The following is a 21,448-nucleotide window of genomic DNA, read 5'->3' as shown; positions in this document are numbered from 1 at the left end:
GTGTTCTGCATGAGTTAACTCGTGTGCTGAACCCCTTTGCGCATTGTGTGCCCAGTAATATGCATGTTGTGGTAACTGTGTTTCTCCATCGGCCCACTAGATAAGTCACTGTATTGTTACTTTGGCTTTTTTCCTTTCTCTCTACCTCCTATAAGTAGGTTGAGGGTCTCTCTTCTTCCCAGCTGTTACTGGTAAACCTTTCCTAAAATAGTTAAGGAACCTACTGACACTATCTTGCCCTTTTGAATTTTTCTTGCCTTCTAAAAAAAAAACTGACCGTGTTTTTAAAATGAATGCTGGCTTTATTTTGAAACTTATTTCTGGGTCCGTGCTTAGTTCAGAGGTCTCCAAACTGTAGCCCAGGGAATGATTTGACCCTTTCTTTTTTTTTTTTTTTTTTTTTTTTTTGGGGGGGGGGGGGGTCCCTTGGTGTAAGGTATGTGTGTGTGTGGTTTTTTTTAATCCTGTGTTTGTGCTGTCCTCAGATCTGGCCCATGGATCAGTTTTTCTTTAGCACTGTTGAATCTACCAAAACTGAATCCAGCTGACTCTGATCACCATGGTAATAGCTTGGCCCAAGTTTGTACCTGTCACAGGCTGAGCGGTGTTACTAGGGGAGGAGGGAGGTACTCCCTGCTCTTTGTAAGGAGGGGGGGGGGATGCTTTTGGCTCCTGGAACTGCAGGACTCGGGGCAGACTGGTGCGCTCTGATGCACTATCAGGGGTTTGTATGGGCATGCCCTGCTCGGGGGGGGGGGGGGGGGGGCGTAGGTGAGAGTGGAATAAAGATGATTGGATGAAGAGAGAGTGGGAAAGAGTACACCCAACACAAAACATGACCCATCATCGCAGCCTTGCAAATCTCTTCAGCGGAGGCTGATCACAAGTGGGCTACCGACGCAGCCGTGGCTCTGACATTATGGCAAGTTTAGGGTGCTCCCTGCTTTAACCAAAGTCCTTGCATGTAAAACTAATGTAGCATCAGTGTGGTGCCTGCATTGAATCCATTCCGCTTCCATGCTCTTTGTTTTCATCCATGATGATGAGTATGTCCAAATAGGAACAGCTTTCAAAGTATGATTCATTTTGAACTGTTGGTTAAGTGAGCTAAAATTTTCTTGCTGGTGCTGCTGCTTCCAGGCCTATGTTCTACTTGGGTAAACTATTGCAAGAGAGAGAAGTACACATTTTGTTGAATTCGGCACCTAACCTTTATACCTTTCAGGAAATCTAGACTGCCCCTATTTGACTGACTGTACATTTGTCCATTAGATTGTAAGCTCTTTGAGCAGGGACTGTCCTTCTATGTTAAATTGGACAGCGCTGCGTAACCCTAGTAGCGCTTTAGAAATGTGAAGTAGTAGTAGTAGTAGTATGTTGCTATTCCACTAGCAACATTCCATGTAGAAGGCTGCGCAGGCTTCTGTTTCTGTGAGTCTGACGTCCTGCACGTACGTGCAGGACGTCAGACTCACAGAAGCAGAAGCCTGCGCGGCCACATTGGTGATCTGCAAGGGCCGACTTCTACATGGAATGTTGCTACTATTGGAGATTGCTTGGAATCAACTTCCTGAGCCCTTACGCCAAGCCCCCTCCCTACCCATCTTCAAATCCTTGCTCAAAGCCCACCTCTTCAATGTTGCTTTCGGCACCTAACCTTTATACCTTTCAGGAAATCTAGACTGCCCCTATTTGACTGACTGTACATTTGTCCTTTAGATTGTAAGCTCCTTTGAGCAGGGACTGTCCTTCTATGTTAAATTGGACAGCGCTGCGTAACCCTAGTAGCGCTTTAGAAATGTTAAATAGTAGTAGTTAAAACAAAGTAGTGTTTCATACCAGTTTCTTTTTGAATACAGGAGGTGGTGTCTTGTTTGTTTAATGCTAGAAAGGCAGGAGCAAGAACACAGATGACCAGCCCATTAGTGGGCCAACCAAGAAAAAAAAAAAGCACTTTCCCTTTGGAAACAAAAAACAATAAAGGCTAGCAAACAAGTTTTTATTGGATTAACTTAATGCATTTTAGGAACAGAAACTCAATGTACTGAAACAAAGGGTGGTGTCAGGTGGAGCAAACCTTGTTTTCAGTAAAGCAAGATTAGAAGATACAGCCTTTCTTATTTAAAAGAGATGATATAACATATTTAGCAATTTAAATTACATGGCTGTTAGTTTTGATTAGGTAATGGCTTTATTTTTAGCATTTAGATTTGTCACGAGTATAAGTGGCAATAGAACTTTTCTAAGGTAGAGGAAGAGGGCATTTTAATTTCATGAAGAGTCTGTCCTTTCATCTCTAGGTGAGGTATGGTATAAAACACTCAAAATAAGTGAGCATAAACATAAGAGACCAAAATAAGCACAGATAAAATGTCCAGTATACAAATTCATGTCTACCCATTCCATGCCACTCAGTATTTTATAGACCTGCCATCTCTTCTCCTTGCTGAAGAGCCCTAGCCTCTTTAGCCTTTCCCCATAAGGGAAGTCTTCCCATCCCCTTTATCGTTTTCTCTGTACCTTTTCTAATCCTGCTGTCTTTTTGGACCACGCAGTATTCAAGATGTGGTTGCACCATGGAGCAACACAAAGGCATAAGTTTTGTTCTCCATTCCTTTCCTAATTCCCAACATTGTTTTCTTAGCAGCTTCTGCACATTGAGCAAGGGGGTTTCAGTGTATCAGTGATGACCTATACATACTTTTCCTACTACTATTTAGCATTTCTATAACGCTACAAGGCATACGCAGCGCTGCACAAACATAGAAGAAAGACAGTCCCTGCTCAAAGAGCTTACAATCTAATAGACAAAAAATAAATAAAGTAAGCAAATCAAATCAATTAATGTGAACGGGAAGGAAGAGAGGAGGGTAGGTGGAGGCGAGTGGTTACGAGTCAAAAGCAATGTTAAAGAGGTGGGCTTTCAGTCTAGATTTAAAGGTGGCCAAGGATGGGGCAAGACGTAGGGGCTCAGGAAGTTTATTCCAGGCATAGGGTGCAGCGAGACAGAAGGCGCGAAGTCTGGAGTTGGCAGTAGTGGAGAAGGGAACAGATAAGAAGGATTTATCCATGGAGCGGAGTGCACGGGAAGGGGTGTAGGGAAGGACGAGTGTGGAGAGATACTGGGGAGCAGCAGAGTGAGTACATTTATAGGTTAGTAGAAGAAGTTTGAACAGGATGCGAAAACGGATAGGGAGCCAGTGAAGGGTCTTGAGGAGAGGGGTAGTAATGAGTAAAGCGACCCTGGCGGAAGACGAGACAGGCAGCAGAGTTTTGAACCGACTGGAGAGGGGAGAGGTGACTAAGTGGGAGGCCAGAGCTGAGGAGACAGGGAGAATGAGAGCGCCATCAACAGAAATAGAAAACAGGGGGAGCGGGGAGGTGGGTTTGGGGGGGAAAATGAGAAGCTCGGTTTTGGTCATATTTAATTTCAGGTGGCGTTGAGACATCCAGACAGCAATGTCAGTCAGACAAGCACGCTGAAACTTTGGTTTGGATGCAAGGTGAGATATCAGGGGTAGAAAGGTAGATTTGGGAGTCATCAGCATAGAGGTGGTAGGAAAAGCCATGGGATGAGATTAATGAACCAAGGGAAGAAGTGTAGATAGAAAAGAGGAGGGGACCAAGAACAGAACCCTGAGGTACGCCGACAGGCAGAGGGATAGAGGTAGAAGAGGATCCACCAGAGTGAACCTAATGTGAAACCTTGCAACATGTAGCTCTAGTTTGGGTTCCTCTTCCCTACATGCATCATTTCGTACTTGCTCACATTAAATGCCATATGCAGGACGGGGGGGTGGTTTGGTGCTGTCTGCACAAGTTTTACAGATCACCCCAATAGAAGGAACAATGAGCTGTGCAAACTGGCTGGAACGCTAAAAACAATTAACCAAGGTAAGCAGAACAAGCAAAATGTAAAGTTCTAAAAACTGACGATAGACAGTGACACTTAATACCTGAAACCTAATCAAAGCAGTGATGCACTCTAGCTTTCATAGAAAACATTTGTTTTGTAGTTTATACCCCACCCATCAGTATTCTTACAGCACCAGCATATGAAATATGTAGATTAGCTGATGCAACACAGGTCTGTATGAAAAGTCTTAAAATAGCGGACTGAGGCTTGAGATGTTACTCCAGCCAGTAGTGTGTTGCATCGTTGTGTTATATCTATGGCTGGGCCAGATTTCTGCATCTCTACTTTATAAACTCTCTCGGGGAAGGCATCGAACCATATCTACATAAGTATTGCCATACTGGGAAAGACCAAAGGTCCATCGAGCCCAGCATCCTGTTTCCAACAGTGGCCAATCCAGGTCATAAATACCCGGCAAGATCCCAAAAATGTACAAAACATTTTATACTGCTTATCCCAGAAATAGTGGATTTTCCCCAAGTCCGTTTAATAATGGTCTATGGACTTTCCTTTAGGAAGCCGTCCAAACCTTTTTTAAACTCTGCTAAGTTAACCGCCTTTACCACATTCTCTGGCAACGAATTCCAGAGTTTAATTACACGTTGAGTGAAGAAAACCTTTCTCCGATTCATTTTAAATTTACTACATTATAGGTTCATCGAATGCCCCTAGTCCTAGTATTTTTGGAAAGCGTGAACAGACGCTTCACATCTACCCGTTCAACTCCACTCATTATTTTATAGACCTCTATCATATCTCCCCTCAGCCGCCTTTTTTCCAAGCTGAAGAGCCCTAGCCGCCTTTAGCCTTTCCTGCCAGATAGATAAAAATCAATCATATCCCTGATAGGTGGTGTGATTAGATCCTATTTCAACCTTTTTACAAATTTTGCTTATCTTATAGAACCAGTGAAGAGCACAAAAGTGCAGAGAGATACTGTGAAGGCTTCGTTCAATAAGCAATGGAGCCAGAATGTTCTGTATCAGCTGCATTGTGTTACCTTTATCTTCTCTATATACAACATGCATGGAGTTCACAGTAATCTGAAAGCCATAATGATGCACAAAGAACCAAGTTGAACTCGGTGAGATAACACTTCAAGCGTCATGAAGAATTCCTTTGCAATATACAGTTGCAACATTAGCAGATTGAGGTCAGCCAGCTGTAGCCGGCTGGGAAAAATAACAGAAAGGTCTTGGCTATTTATCAAAGTCTCAGATTTCATAAGACTTAAAAATGTAAGTTGGATGGAAACTGATCATTCCTGTTTGGACATGGCCCCATTAAGGTGCCTGTTCCCCCCCCTCCCCCCCCCCAAAAAGTTGCAGAATTTGATGAATTAGCAGAGGGGTTGGTGGTTGAGAAGAGGGGTTGGTGGTTGAGAGGCTAGGATGGGGGAGGGCAGACTTATACGGGGTCTGTGCCGGAGCCGGTGATGGGAGGCGGGACTGGTGGTTGGGAGGCAGGAAATACTGCTGCACAGACTTATATGGTCTGTGCCCTGAAAAAGACAGGTACAAATCAAGGTAAGGTATACACATGAGTTTATCGTGGGCAGACTAGATGGACCGTGCAGGTCTTTTTCTGCCGTCATCTACTATGTTACTATGTTAAGTTCAATAACACATTTGTAATTCTAAAGCAACACCAGGGCAAACAGATGTCCAGTCTGAGATATTGATGAATAAATATGGCCCCAGGACCTTAGGGCCACATCAGATCAAGTATATTTTAGCCAGGGATTCTGAAAGTGCAATAACCGCCTTAATGGTTTCAACAGAACTGGAGTAATTGGTGCTAAAAATGCATGGCAGTCTAGTTGGGACTCCTTTATGAGTGTTACTGAGGATAACACATGTAGTTCACCATCGCTTGACTGTAGAAACATCTGACCTACAAGGGAAATTTTGTAATGAACCATAAATTAGCAATTTGACTAAAGCTTCCCAGGAAATTAGTTTCACTGATCTCTGGGGGTTGCTACTTTTAGGCAATGTAGAATTGGAAATAAAAACATTGCGTGCTGTTTATTGGCCCAACAAGCAATTCAGACACTTCACGAAATACCATTGGAGCTTAATGGCACCTCGCTTTCGGATCTTAATCAGGACGTCTCTAGTATAGGCCCAGGATGTTGTCCCAAAGTTTTGTCACACTTTGATTCTGGAAACAAAACTCAAGTGGATTCAGACTGATGGGGCATCTGCTAGTTCCCTTCTCCTGTTGTCTGCCAGTCCTACATGGACCACTGTGGAAGTCAAATCAAGTGGTGGTCCGACTGGCACGGGGGTTATACAAAGACTGGCAACTAGGTCGGGTATAAAGAATATATAATGTCATCCCCTACGCCAAGCTCCCTCCCTACCCATTTTCAAATCTCTGCTTAAAACTCACCTCTTCAATGCCGCGTTCGGCACCTAACCTCTCATGAAATATAGTATTACCTACCAGACGGACTGTACACTTGTCTTTAGATTGTACACCTGTCTTTTAGATTGTAAGCTCCTTGAGCAGGGACTGTCCTTCCATGTTAAATTGTACAGCGCTGCGTAACCCTAGTAGCGCTTTAGAAATGTTAACATAGTAACATAGTAGATGATGGCAGAAAAAGACCTGCATGGTCCATCTAGTCTGCCCAAGATAAAACTCATATCTTGAATTTGTACCTGTCTTTTTCAGGGCACAGACCGTATAAGTCTGCCCAGCAGTATTTCCCGCCTCCCAACCACCAGTCCCGTCTCCCATCTCTGGCTCTGGTACAGACCGTATAAGTCTGCCCTCCACTATCCTAGCCTCCCAACCACCAACCCCTCTTCCCCCCCCACCTGCTCCGCCACCCAATTAAGTAGTAGTAAATGGCACTTTACAGCTGGTTTGCTGTAATAGCTTTTGTGGCAGCATAATTCTTCCCTAGCTGCCATATTCCTTGCTTATCGCTTCATGGTGTCACTTACTTTCTGCCTATGGTCCACTTCAAACTCTATAGCAGCTGCTTGTCATTTCATTGTGTGCTGAAGGATGTGGGTTGAGAATTTCTTTTCAAATGCAAACAAGATAGCTAGAATGCACAGAATTCAAACAAAGCAATACACACCTTTGATTAGGTTTGCCCCTGTTTATAGGTGATGCATTGAGCTATGAATTCAGTGTAAATGGTCATGGATTTGATATATCACCTTTTCGTGGTACAGCAGTTTACTCACATATAAAAAAAAAAAAAAGTACTTAGAGGTAGATGCACTAAACGTTTTTCATCGTTAAATGAGCCCTCAGGGAAGAATTTCCTATCCTTTCCATGCACTTAAGCCTATTTTCCGACGACAGTAGCAGCTAACGAAAACGGAATGGAGATGAGCAATTAGTGTGAAAACCCCATTGAAACGACATGCACTAACCTTTTCCGATTGCCTTTACGCAGGAAAAAGGCAGGAAAACTAACGAGAGGTCTGGACCTCTCGTTAGGACAGCTCCGTGGCAGGAAAAAGTGTTAAGTGAAAAAATAAACAAACTTTGAGCCAATCCCAGCGCATTAGCAGAGCTAAAAGCGCTGTGATTGGTCCAAAGGACCTCAGAAAACACATAAAAAATAAAAATAAAAAAGGATCGGGAGGGGGCAAGGGCGCTCATCAGGAGCGTCCTGTACGGACGGCCTTGCCCCCCCCCCACACTTTCCGCCGCTCCCCCCACCCCGAAAAAGCAAACTTCTAGAAGCCCCTGCCCCCCTCCCTTCCTCACTACTCTGTCACCTCAGCTCCGCCTCCCGACATCCTCCGTCCGCGCCCCGCCCCCTTTTGGGGTCGTCGCCGCCATTCCCCTCCTCCATCGGGCCCCCCTTCCTCTTACCGGGCCCGTGCAGCGCCTTCGGACAGAGGAGAGAGGCGCCGCACGGGCCCGGTAAGAGGAAGGGGGGCCCGATGGAGGAGGGGAATGGCGGCGACGACCCCAAAAGGGGCGGGGCGCGGACGGAGGATGTCGGGAGGCGGAGCTGAGGTGAGAGAGTAGTGAGGAAGGGAGGGGGGCAGGGGCTTCTAGAAGTTTGCTTTTTCGGGGTGGGGGGAGCGGCGGAAAGTGGGGAGGGGGCAGGGGCTGCTAGAATTTTGCTTTTTTGGGGTGGGGGGAGCGGCGGAAAGTGGGGAGCAGCGGGGGGGGGGCAAGGCCGTCTGTACAGGACGCTCCTGATGAGCGCCCTTGCCCCCTCCCGACCCTTTTTTTTTAATTTTTGTTTTTATTTGGGAGCCATGTGCTTGCGATTTGACTGTGTTTTGACTGTTTGTGGCATGCGCAGAGCAGCTAACATAACGCTTGGCTGCTCTGCGCATGATTTGGGGGCCGATTAACGATGTGTATTGTGATTCTTTGATACATTGTACGTTTCACTACCGATCTCAGCATGTGTGACTTTTTTTTTTTGGTGCATGTTTCGTTATTTTAAAATCGTTAGGGACTTTAACGATTTAGATTTTTTTACGTTTGGTTGCTGCATCTGCCTCTTAGTCTGTCTCTACTGGGCTCAAATCTGTTTTTGTACCCGAGTCAATGGAGGGTTAAATGACTTGGCCAGTCCTAAAGAGCTTCAGTGGAAATCAAACCCAGACCCCCTGGTTTTCAGCCCACTGATTTATTTATGGTATGTGCAAAGCTCAGGTTGTAAGAAAGGTGTATGGGATTTTTTTATTCCGAATATGAAATGCCTGAGTTTGGAGATGGTCCAAGTCTCTCAGGCGTGCCTTTGCAGTTCAGCAGACCATCAACTGGTCAGTTGCTGTATTTAACTAGGAAAAAAGTTACTGGTCACACGTTGGATAACAGCTTTATTAAAGAGATGTTGCTGTTATAGGGTGTGTGTTAAATTTTTGGACTCCAGCTCGCTGGGTCCAATTGAATTTGATGTTCTCTGCCATTATAGAAAACTAGGAAAAAATGCCCATTTCTGAGTGCAGTGAAACGGGCGCTAGCAAGGGCCCCCTCCCTCCGTCCCTCGGAGCTACTTGCGTTACTTGTTCGGGGTTCGCGTTCGCCTCGCGTTTCGGCCCTCGAGTGTTATAGCTCCACCCTCGACGTCATGACGTTTTGACGCGAGGGCGGTGCAGACACTCCAGGGCACACCGGATATCTCGGGCGCCTCAACTTCCGTGGAGGCTTCAGAACGTTGGGGTTGCCTTTTATATAGAGAGAGCTTTAGCATCATATCTGTTGAATGTTCTAATGCATGCTTAGTGGGTGTATCATTAGTATTATGCTAACATTGTATTATATCTCTGGTGTTTGAATTCCAGTGCTGTTAAATGTGTGTATTTTTTAATAACTTTTCATGGTGGTTCTTTTATTAGGTTTCAATTTACTGTTTTCAAGTTTACTTCATTTATTGTATTTAGGTTTATTCTTTGGTTATTTTACTGTTATGCTGTTTACAAAATTGTAAGTTTTTTTTTTAAAATGTTAAACTGTACCTGCTGTACACCGCCTTGGGTGAATCTCTTCATAAGGGCAGTTTATAAATCCCAATAAATACATTTAGGGCCCCAGAGATTGTACAATAGGCACAAAAGGTTGTAAAAATAATTTTAAGTTTTAGCTTGTTCTAAACTGTATTTGCTGAAAACCTGTTTGGTTCAGTAATTAAAAAGTGAGTTCACTTTGCTTCCGAAAAAAACAATAAAAATAGCCATGTAGGTAGGTGCAGCAAGGAGTTTGACCGTGCATCTGCCTTCTAGTGAAGGTGAACAGAATTGGATGTAACAGCATTTCCGTTTTGTGCTTAGGGGGATGTCCAAGACTGTAGCCAGTTAAGAGCCAAGCCAGATTTGTTGTAATTAAGCAAAGTAGATTGTAGAAGTTGATTGCTCATTTATTCATGTTAAGCTTAGGGCTTTTTTTTCTTTTCTCAATGCCAAAGCATTTTCAAACTACCCAGCAATTGTAATTCTTTGTAAAGAATTGTGTTATCTCATTTTCCATAGAGGGTTAAACCTGGCTGTAGGGCTGGGGGTGATGGTGTTGGGGTAAGAGGTCCCCCCCCCCCCTCTGCTGCTGGGTTATTGAGGGAAAGGGAAATGGGACTTGATATACTGCTTTTCTGAGGTTTTTGCAACTACATTCGAAGCGGTTTACGTATATACAGGTACTTATTTTGTACCTGGGGCAATGGAGAGTTAAGTGACTTGCCCACAGTCAGAAGGAGCTGCAGTGGGAATTGAACCCAGTTCCCCAGAATCAAAGTCCACTGCACTAACCACTAGGCTACTCTTCCACTAGCAACATTCCATGTGGAAGCCTGCTCTTGCAGATCAGCAATGCGGCAGTGTTGCTAATCTGCAAGGGCCGACTTCTACATGGAATGTTGCTAGTGGAATAGCAACATTAACATTCCATGTAGAATCTCAATAGTAGCAACATTCCATGTAGAATCTCAATAGTAGCAACATTCCATGTAGAATCTCAATAGGGAAAGGGAACTGGGACTTGACATACAGCCTTTCTGAGGTTTTTGCAACTACATTCAAAGTGGTTTACATATATTCAGGTGCTTATTTTGTACCAGGGGCAATGGAGGGTTAAATGATTTGCCCAGAGTCAGAAGGAGCTGCAGTGGGAATCGAACCCAGTTCCCCAGAATCAGAGTCCGCTGCACTAACCACTAGGCTAGGGTTGTGGGAAGTTGATCATTGCAGTTTTTGTATTTAATGTTACAAATCACTTTGGCCTTTTGGGACCAGTAGATTTTGTGTAATTTTTAATTGTGCTAAAAGCTGTGGAAAGAAACAGGGACCTTTTGAACCTTTATCTGTGGTCTTCAGGATGACACCTACCCACACAACATAGGGAAGGCAAGCAGCTTGTGGGAGATGCCCAGAGGGTACAATTGAAACATTGTTTTCACTAGTTGCCAAGGCTCGGCCAGTTATGCTAAGAGTTTTGTTTATCCTAGTTAACCCTTTGTTCATCCCATAAGGCATATAGTGGGGAAATCTTTCTGAATAAGGCTGGTTCTTAGTGATTGCATGACATGTCTAGGACTCAAGAGCCCTTACTGAATTAGAGATTATCCAAAGACAAAGATCTCAGATCATTATGGTTCATTGTTGGTCCCATGTCTTGACGAAATGGCTTTCCCCGAAAGACCTTCATCTGTTTAAAAGCTTGATTCATTTTGAAGTTAAGTCCCAGCAGGCAGCGTGGATGCTAAACTATTTTATTTATGACATTTATATCCCACATTATCCCCAAAACAAGCTGGAGTTCAGTGTGGCTTACAGTAAAAATAGTCTAAATTTCAAGAGTAGTGAAGTAGTGTGATGAAGTGGGTGAGAGTAAGGAATTAGCAAATAAGCTACAAATTTGCAATATAGAAGAGACAAGATTATCAACTGGTTATTGTTATATTTACTGGTGAAGAAATAAGTTTAACAATTTTTGGAATTCTACGTATGTTTTGGCCTGGTAAAGCAGGCATCTGTAGAAGCTGAGTTAGATGATATCCTTCCCTTTCCGTATCCTAAAGAATGCCCATATTTGGAGAGATCCAAGATGGCCGCGCTCTGCTAAGACGCTGAGTCCTGTTTCCTTAGTTTGGTACAGCATGCCTAAACGAAGAGGGAGAATGGTGGTCAGAGCTTCTCCACTGCCTCCCTCGTTACCTGGTCCAATGGATCACTTTCTGAGACCTCAGGGAGTTGCTCATGACGGCAGAACGCCACCAGTAGGGAATGCTGGTGAATGGGAGATTTCAGCTTCCCCCAGTCTTGAAACCACTCTGAGCCCCGCTGCACGCACTCCACCTCCCCAGCCGATAGGCACAAGTTCCTTCCTCTCTGACTCGACAGGGTCCCCCTTGGAAGGTGTTAACGGGCCCAGAAGAAAGCCGAGGAGAAGCTTCATTTACATCTGAGAAAGGACTGGAGGGCAGTTTGCCCATGGAACCGCTGCGGAATGAGGGGAGAGGTGCTGAGGGACAAAGTGAGAGCCGTGAGCAGCCTTCTGAAAGGTTTGCACTTCCTAAAGAGTTATGGTTAAACCTAAAGAAGTGACTTTAGATGCATTGTGGGATTTAGTGTCTAACCTGGGACAAACTTTCTTAAAACAAATTGATGGTTTCACCGAAAATTTCCTAGAAATTGAATTGCAAAAAGAGGAAGAGATTAAGGCTTTAAATGATAGAGAAAATGGATCAAAGGAATAAGCAGACTGAAACATTGCAACCTACGATGATGAAAGATTTGACGAACCTCAGACAGAAAATGGAGATGTTTGATGATTTTTTTTTTTTTTTGTTACATTTGTACCCCGCACTTTCCCACTCATGGCAGGCTCAATGCGGCTTACATGGGGCAAACTGGAAAATCTTGGTGTCATCCGCAAAAAGGCAAACTTTACTTTGTAACCCTTCCGCAATGTCACTCACAAATATATTTAACAGAATCAGCCCCAGCACTGATCCCTGAGGCACTCCACTACTCACCCTTCCCTCCTCCGAGCGAACTCCATTCACCACCACCCTCTGTCGTCTGTCCGTCAACCAGTTCCTAATCCAGTTCACCACTTCGGGTCAGCTAAGTGCTGTTATCAAGGGAATACTCTAGTTGAATGGACCCAAATGGTCCAGTCTGAGCAAGAATTTTCAATTGATTTAACTTTTAAAACGGCCCTAGATATTACTAACTTTCCTTTTAAATAAGTCTAAATATTCCCAATAATTATAGCAGTTCCTCTCTATCAGAGTTTGGCAGGAACAGAAAGAAAAGAAAGAAAGCCAGAAAGAAAGAGAGGTTTCACAGTGCTAATTAAATTTATTAAGCAATAAGCATTAAAATTTAAAGAGATTATCAGGTAGCTCACCTAAAAACCAGCTAGTTGAGAAGTTTTGGGATTTAGAGGTCAGAATTAAACCTTTTCACTATATCTTTTTTGAGATGCGGTGACCCGAATTGAACACAATATTCGAGGTGTGGTCGCACAATGGAGCGATACAAAAGCATTATAACATCCTCGTTTTTGTTTTCCATTCCTTTTTTAATTTTCTTAATTTTATTTTTATTATTTAGATTTTGCTCACACCTTTTTCAGTAGTAGCTCAAGGTAAGTTACATTCAGGTACTCTGGATATTTCTCTGTCCCAGGAGGGCTCACAATCTAAGTTTGTACCTGAGGCAATGCAGGGTTAAGTGACTTGGCCAAGATCATAAGGAGCAGCAGTGAGATTTGAACTGGCCACCTCTGCATTGCAAGACTGGTGCTGTCACTAGACCACTCCTAAAATTCTATTTGCTTTCTTAGCCGCAGCAGCACACTGAGCAGAAGGTTTCAACGTATCATCGATGACGACACCTAGATCCCTTTCTTGGTCCGTTACCTCTTAACGTGGAACCTTGCATGACGTACCTATAATTCGGGTTCCTCTTTCCCACATGCATCACTTTGCACTTGCTCACATTAAACATAATCTGCCATTTAGACGCTCAGTCTCCCAGTCTCATAAGGTCCTCTTGTAATTTTTCACAATCCCTGTCGTGATTTAACGACTTTGAATAACTTTGTGTCATCAGCAAATTTAATTGCCTCACTAGTTACTCCCATCTCTAGGTCATTTATAAATATGTTAAAAAGCAGCGGTCCCAGCACAGACCCCTGGGGAACCCCACTAACTACCCTTCTCCATTGAGAACACTGACCATTTAACCCTACTCTCTGTTTTCTATGTTTTAACCAGTTTTTAATCCACAATGGAACACTACTTCCTATCCCATGACTCTCCAATTTCCTCTGGAGTCTTTCATGAGGTACTTTTGTCAAACGCCTTCTGAAAATCCAGATACACAATATCAACCGGCTCACCTTTATCCACATGTTTGTTCACTCCTTCAAAGAAATATAGTAGATTGATGAGGCAAGATTTCCCTTTGTCTCATTAATCCATGCTTTTGAATATGCTCTGTAATTTTGTTCTTAATAATAGTCTCTACCATTTTGCCCAGCACCAACGTCCGACTCACCGGTCTATAATTCCCCGGATCTCTGGAACCTTTTTTAAAAATTGGCGTTACATTGGCCACCCTCCAATCTTCCGGTACCACGCTCGATTTTAAGGATAAATTACATATTACTAACAATAGCTCCGCAAGCTCATTTTTCAGTTCTATCAGTACTCTGGGATAAATACCATCCGGTCCAGGAGATCAGCTACTCTTCAGTTTGTAGACCTGCCCCATTACATTCTCCAGGTTTACAGAGAATTCGTTAAGTTTCTCCGACTCAGCTTCGAATACCATTTCTGGCACTAGTATCCCACCCAAATCTTCCTCGGTGAATATCGAAGCAAAGAATTCATTTAATCTCTCCACTACAGCTTTGTCTTCCCTGATCGCCCCTTTTACTCCTCGATCATCTAGCAGTCCAACTGATTCTTTTGCCGGCTTCCTGCATTTAATATACCTAAAAAAATTTACTATGTGTGTTTGCCTCCAACTCAGTCTTTTTTTTTTTTTTTTTCGAAGTCCCTCTTTGCCTTCCTTATCAGTGCTTTGCATTTGACTTGACATTCCTTATGCTGTTTATTATTTTCAGTCGGTTTCTTCTTCCATTCACATATAGACATTTCAAAGTATGTTTGTTGTTCCTATTTACATCATGCTTAGTACTTGAAAGTATTAATTTGCAATCTTTTATTTTTATTTAAGGACACCTGATCTACCATGGTCTCTTTTGCAACTTCACTATCAGGATACCCTATCTTCCCTGTTTTGGTGATATCTTTGAAAGATACCTTATCCCGAACCATGCGCTTTTGAGCAACAGTTGTCCTCCCCCCCACCTCCCTTTCTAGTTTAAAAGCTGCTCTATCTCCTTATTTGATTCTAAATAGAGAAAGTATTCCAAGAAAATGACACTTTCCCAACAGATGTAATTGTATGTGCACAAAAAAAGAAAAATGCTTAGATGACTGCTGAAACGATGGAAGATGGGTGAATGTGTTCTTTTTTTTTTCAGCTATAGCTATCTTTATTTATGTTAATGCTACATCGATTCTCATTTATGTTAGGCATACAACCAGTACAGAAGAATTTCAGACATAATAGTGCCTAAGTCTTTCTTCTAGTGATATAGTCGTAGATGACTACTTGTAGGTAGAGATCTGATCGGATAGGAGTCCGAATGGAATTGTCACCTGGAGAAACCTTAGGATCCACGTTTAGTATTTTCCTATCTCTCTTGTTCTTGAAGAGCAATCCAGATGTATTTTCCGCAATCACTTGATAGTTTTGACTGGGGTTGGAACTAGAGACATGGGTTTCCCAATTGTAAAAGCTGAGATCAGTCGGTCTTGGAAGAAGCTTTTTTTCCCCGCTAAAGTAGATTTCAAAATCCTCTGACTTCAGTCTGTGGGCATAGTCGATATAGCCTGACAACTCCTGACCGCGGGAATTTCGGTCTCGAATGAAGAGTATTGAGGTCATTTTTCCATTGCGATTGGCTTCTTCTCTTTAATGCTTTAAGAAAATTATCCTTAAGTTCTTTCCCTGCACTTGATAATGTCTTTTGTTGAGTTCCCTGTGACAGTCTTGAAGCCTCTGCAGCAGCTTTTCTTGCTTCAAATTCCTCTCTTTTAAGCACCTCTCCAGTTCCCCTGTAGCCCAGCTCTACCAGCTGGCGGGCAAGTTCTTCATCCTCCAAGTAATAGAGATCCAAGGAGGTGATTTGCGAGTCCAGGAAATCCTCGTACGTGTTGAACTGGCTGATGAGGCTGTCCACGGCTGACCCGGCCTCTTCCTCCTCCATCTTGGGTTGTTATCGGGTGAATGTGTTCTGGAATAGGCGGCATGATCTGATGTGGGACACAGATGGTGACTGTGATTTGAAAAGTGTTGATGAGTCATCAAACTATGATAGTGATGACTCAATTTGTGAAGAATCTGCTGATACTAATGATAGTGATTAGAAGGATTTACAGTACTGTATACCAAACTGTAATTGAATACTGGATACTAGTATCGCGGTTTTTGTTTTTCAAGTTTGTGCTTTTCCTTCTGGATATGTTTGTTTACCATATTCTGGTAATTTTGTTTTTCTAAGTTTATACGGTACTGTAGTTAACTGGTAAGTTTATTTACCATACATTGCCATAAGTGTCAAAAAGGAGTTTTTGTCGTACTGATAATTGAAAATGTTTGTGCTTTTCCTTCTGTATGTTTGCTTATGGTATTTACCATATTTTTCACTTTTGCAAAATGAAGGGACATCTTAGAATTGAGGAAATACGGGACTTATGTGGCATAAATGCACAGGAGGTGAGTCTTTCAGTTGAAAAGAAGCTCTGGAACGAGGGGGCTTACGATGAAGGTGAAAAAGGAGAGACTCAGAAGTAACCTGAGGAAATACTTCACAGAAAGGATGGTGAACTGGTGGTGATGAAAACAGTATCTGAATTCAAGAGAGCTTGGGATAAGTACAGAGGGAAGCGTAGATGGCATGGATAGGCCATATGGTCTTTATCTGCCTACATTTTTCCATTTCCTTGTGATCCTGGGCAAGTCACTTAAACCTTCATTACCCCAGGTACAAAACTTTGAGCCCGCAAGGAACAGAGAAACTGCATATAATGTAAACTGCTGTAGCATAAAAAAGCAGTAGATTAAATCTGTGACTCTTTACCCATACATTTATTATATACAGGAACTTTCTCTGTCGCTTCTTCCTCTATAACATTAGCAAAATTCGCCCTTTCCTCTCTGAGCACACCACCCGAACTCTCATCCACTCTCTCATTACCTCTCGCCTTGACTACTGCAACCTACTCCTCACTGATCTCCCACTTAGCCACCTATCCCCCCTTCAGTCCGTTCAGAACTCTGCTGCACGTCTTACCTTCCGCCTGAACCGATACTCACATCACCCCTCCCCTCAAGTCACTTCATTGGCTTCCGATCAGGTACCGCATTCAATTCAAGCTTCTGCTACTAACCTACAAATGTACTCGATCTGCAGCCCCTCCTTACCTCTCAACCCTCATCTCCCCTTACGTTCCTAACCGTAACCTCTGCTCTCAAGACAAATCCCTCCTTTCAGTACCCTTCTCCACCACCGCCAACTCCAGACTCCGCCCTTTCTGCCTCGCCTCACCCCATGTGTGGAACAAACTCCCCGAGCCCATACGCCAGGCCCCCTCCCTGCCCATCTTCAAATCACTGCTTAAAGCCCACCTCTTCAATGTCGCCTTCGGCACCTAACCACTACACCTCTACTCAGGAAATCCAGACTGCCCCAACTTGACATTTCGTTCTTTAGATTGTAAGCTCCTTTGAGCAGGGACCGTCCTTCTTTGTTAATTTGTACAGCACTGCGTAACCCTAGTAGCGCTCTAGAAATGTTAAGTAGTAGTAGTACTAATGGACTTGCAATCTTAAGTTTTTGTACCTGAGGCATTGAAGGAATGTGACTTGCACAGTCACCAAAGAGCAGCAGTGGAAAATGAGCTCAATTCCCCTGGTTCTCAGGCCAGTGCATTAATCATTAGTCTTCTCCTATAAACTGCTTTGGTTGTACCATGGAAAGGCGGCTTATCAAATCCATGACCCTTTACCCTTGCCCTTAGTGGGAGTTGGGGAGAGCAGCAGCATCGGTTGTCCTGTCAGTCTCTGTGGGCCATGTCATTGAACCGTTCTGGGCCTAATCATAGGGGAACGGCCTGAAGCAGGCGGTGAACAGCATATTGGGAAGGAGCCTGTGCTTTCCCTTTGCCCCCAGCGAGGCGATAGAGTGGTGCAGGTGCCAAAAGCAAAGATGCAGGTTGGAGTGGAATAGAGGAAGGCAAGGTAGACTACAGAGAAGACATAGGGGACTTGAAACTTCAAGGAGCACACGAGACATCCTAATTACCTTCCCATTTTCACCAGCTCCTCCTTAGAGATCCTACTGCTCTTATATATGTCATCCACTCAGACATCTCTGTTGCATCTTATCCCCACCTGCATACGTTCTACACTTACCATTGCACACATACGCAGTGGTGTTCTGGAGCAGGCTCGCATCAGCTCATGAGAGCTGTTCAAATCTTTTAAAGAATTTTGAGAACCAGTTGTTAAGTAGGCCCCTGGTTGCTACTTTAACAACTGGCTCCAACCCCTCCCCTTCACGTTCTCCACAGAGTCTAGCTGAGTACTTTCATGAGGTTCACAAGATTAACCTTGAGTTCTCAACCAAGTCACTGCCACTTCCCCTTCCACAGTCCATTCTCTGAACCCTCTTTCAACTCCTCCTCCTCCTCCTCCTACTTATCACTTCTATAGTGCTACAAGGCATACGCAGTGCTGTACACCATACATGAAAAGACAGTCCCTGCTCAGAGCTCACAATCTAAATAGGACAGGCACACAGAACAACTAAGAGGTAAGAGAATTCAAGAGGTGGGGATAAAAGGGTACAGGGCAGGTGAATAGTGGTTAGGAGTCAAAAACAGCGTTAAAGAGGTGGGCTTTGACTCCTGCTTCCTTTTCTGAAATTACTGAAAAGGAAACTGAACCTTTTCTTTCCTCCTCCAGACTGACTGACATGTTCCTCTGATCCTATCCCCACCCATCTACTCAGGATGACAGTAGGAGAGATAACGCTATTTGTCATATCCTCAGTCTTTCACTTTCCTGCATGCTGTAGTTACACCACTCCTCAAAAAAAACCCCATCATTAGACCTTGCCTATTCTCCCAACTTTCGCTCCATCTCCTGCCTCCCTTTCCTATTCAAGCTGCTTGAACGTGCTGTTCACCGCCACTGTCTTGACTTGATATCAAACTATTCTTGATCCACTTCAATCTCTCACCCTGTTCATTCAACTGAAACAGTCCTTGCTAAAGTTTCCAATGTCAGATCCAAAGGTCTCCTATCCTCATCCTTCTCTATCTATTTCCTGCTTTCCTGCTTTTGACACTGTTGATCTCACCGCCTACTCCTTGATATGCTGCCCTCCTTTGAATTTCAGGATTCTTTTCTTTCCTAGTTTTATCTCTTCTATCTAGTGGTGTTCTAGGTCGGATGCCACCTGGGGCGGATCACCATGATGCCCCCCCCCCCAGCGCATCGCTCTTACTGGGGGTGCGGGGAGCACCCAGGGTGGACCACCCCCACCACCCTGCCCTTAGTATGCCACTGCTTCCATCGCACTTCTAGTGTATACTCTGGTGGATCCTCCTCCACTTCTATCCCACTATCAGTTGGTGTACCTCGGGGATCTTTCTTAGGATGTCCTCTTTTCTCCATCTATACTTCTTCCCTTGGTGCTCGGATTTCATTATCACCTTTTTGCTGATGACTCCCAGATCTACCTCTCCACAACAGAAATTTCAGCAGGAATCCAGCCCCAAGTCTCAGCCTGCTTGTCTGATATTGCTGCCTGGATATCTCATTGCCATCTGAAACTAAACCTGACCAAGACTGAACTTCTTATCTTTCCCCCTAAACCTCCCTGTCTCATCAGCTCCGTAACCGTGAGGTCATCTTTGACTCCTTTTTCTCTCTACATACATCCAGCAGACTGCTCAAACCCTATAATATCACCAGTATTTGTCCCTTCCTTTCTGAGCACACTACCAAAACCCTTATCCACACTCTTATCTCTTGCTTAGACTATTGCAACTTGCTTCTCACAGGTCTCCCACTAAGCCATCTCTCTCCCCTTCAGTCTGTTCAGAATATTGCTGCATGACTTGTATTCCACCAGTGTCACTATGCTTATATTAGCCCTCTCCTCAAGCCACTTCATTGGCTCCCTAACTGTTTCCGCATACACTTAAGCACCTTGCTCCCCAGTCCCACCCGATGTCAACCCCCACATCTCGGAATCTTCAAGCTATTGATCCCCTTACTCTGTCCTCTTGTGTCTCTAACCTTTTCTCTTCTACCACTCTAAGTCTGTCAATGAAGCCGTTTCTTCCTATGATACTATTCTCTCCTCTGCTCTGGACACTCTTGCAGCTCCTTGTGACTCTGGGCAAGTCACTTAACCCTCCATTGTCCTAGGTACAAATAATGTTTATACTATGTAAATTGTTTTGAATGTAGTTGTAAAAACCACAGGCAATATATCAAGTCCCATTCCCTTTCCCCTATAGAAAAGCACTATAGAAATAACTAGTAGCAGTATTCTCAAAATTTGGTCTCAGGTCCCTCCTAAGTTCCCTTTTACTTTGTTGGCAGGGATGCTGAGCCCTGCCAGCCAAATAGACGTGCTGCTCCCTGTTGCTAGTTTCTGGCTCTGAATAGGGAGTGGCAGCTGTTTTTGTCTGGGAGGGCTCAGCATCCCTGCCAGCAAAAGTATGCCTAGCACACCCACACGTGGGGGGGGGGGGGGGATGAGAGAAGAATACATTGCCCCCCAGTCCACCTTTGGGCCCACCCAATAAAAAAGAGGGGATAAGAGAAGAATGTATTGCTCCCCAGTCCACCCTTGCCCCCCCCCCCCCCCCCCTCAAAAGGCCTGGTTATGCCCAGAGAGCCCATTAAAAAAAAAAAAAAAAGTTACCTGCACACTACTGCACATATGCATAGTGGCATGTGGAGGGGAGTGGGAACAGATATACTTGTCATTATCTGGGTCATATGACCTTTATTTAGCAGCTGAAAATTCACATGTAGGAAAAGTTTGGGAAGCATCCTGCTAGGATTTTGTTGTTGTACATTCATCCTGCCAGACCCAGCTCTAGGGTTTATTTTTCGCTAAGGCTTTTTAACATTTCATGTTAGTCTTTTGCTTATATGCAAACTAGTAAAAAAGCCCCGTTTCTGATGCAAATGAAACGGGGGCTAGCAATGTTTTCTTCTGTGTGCATGTGGGAGTGTGTGTGTCCCTGCCCTCTGGCCTCTCTCCCCTCCCCCCTCTGAGTCCTTCACTGTTACAGAGCCAGCGATTTGATTTCGTGCTCTGCTGTTTTCCTTCACTGACTGTGTTACAGAGAGGGTGGGGCAGACACTCGTAGGGAAACCGGATATCTCGCCCCCTTCACACTTCCGGCTGGAGGCTTCATAGAACGTTGGTGTTGCCTTTTATATAGAGAGATAGTAAAAAAGCCCCGTTTCTGATGCAAATGAAACGGGGGCTAGCAATGTTTTCTTTTGTGTGCATGTGGGAGTGTGTGTGTCCCTGCCCTCTGGCCTCTCTCCCCTCCCCCCTCTGAGTCCTTCACTGTTAGAGCCAGCGATTTGATTTCGTGCTCTGCTGTTTTCCTTCACTGACTGTGTTACAGAGAGGGCGGGGCAGACACTCGTAGGGAAACCGGATATCTCGCCCCCTTCACACTTCCGGCTGGAGGCTTCATAGAACGTTGGTGTTGCCTTTTATATAGAGAGATAGTAAAAAAGCCCCGTTTCTGATGCAAATGAAACGGGGGCTAGCAATGTTTTCTTTTGTGTGCATGTGGGAGTGTGTGTGTCCCTGCCCTCTGGCCTCTCTCCCCTCCCCCCTCTGAGTCCTTCACTGTTAGAGCCAGCGATTTGATTTCGTGCTCTGCTGTTTTCCTTCACTGACTGTGTTACAGAGAGGGCGGGGCAG

At 44.2% G+C, this 21,448-nt stretch overlaps 1 protein-coding gene and 1 pseudogene across 4 annotated transcripts in view; one reads left to right on the top strand and one right to left on the bottom strand.

Annotated features, from left to right (window-relative positions):
- The window catches only part of BAIAP2 (BAR/IMD domain containing adaptor protein 2), a 137,004-nt gene that overhangs the window by 7,375 nt on the left and 108,181 nt on the right, over positions 1–21,448 (top strand). The gene's annotated exons all lie outside the window — the stretch shown is intronic.
- Positions 14,992–15,694, bottom strand: LOC115473541 (annotated as a pseudogene).

The sequence above is a fragment of the Microcaecilia unicolor genome, chromosome 6 (assembly GCF_901765095.1).
Source record: "Microcaecilia unicolor chromosome 6, aMicUni1.1, whole genome shotgun sequence".
NCBI lineage: Eukaryota > Metazoa > Chordata > Amphibia > Gymnophiona > Siphonopidae > Microcaecilia > Microcaecilia unicolor.
Note: the sequence above shows the minus strand (reverse complement) of the source record. Positions and strands in the feature narration are given on the sequence as shown.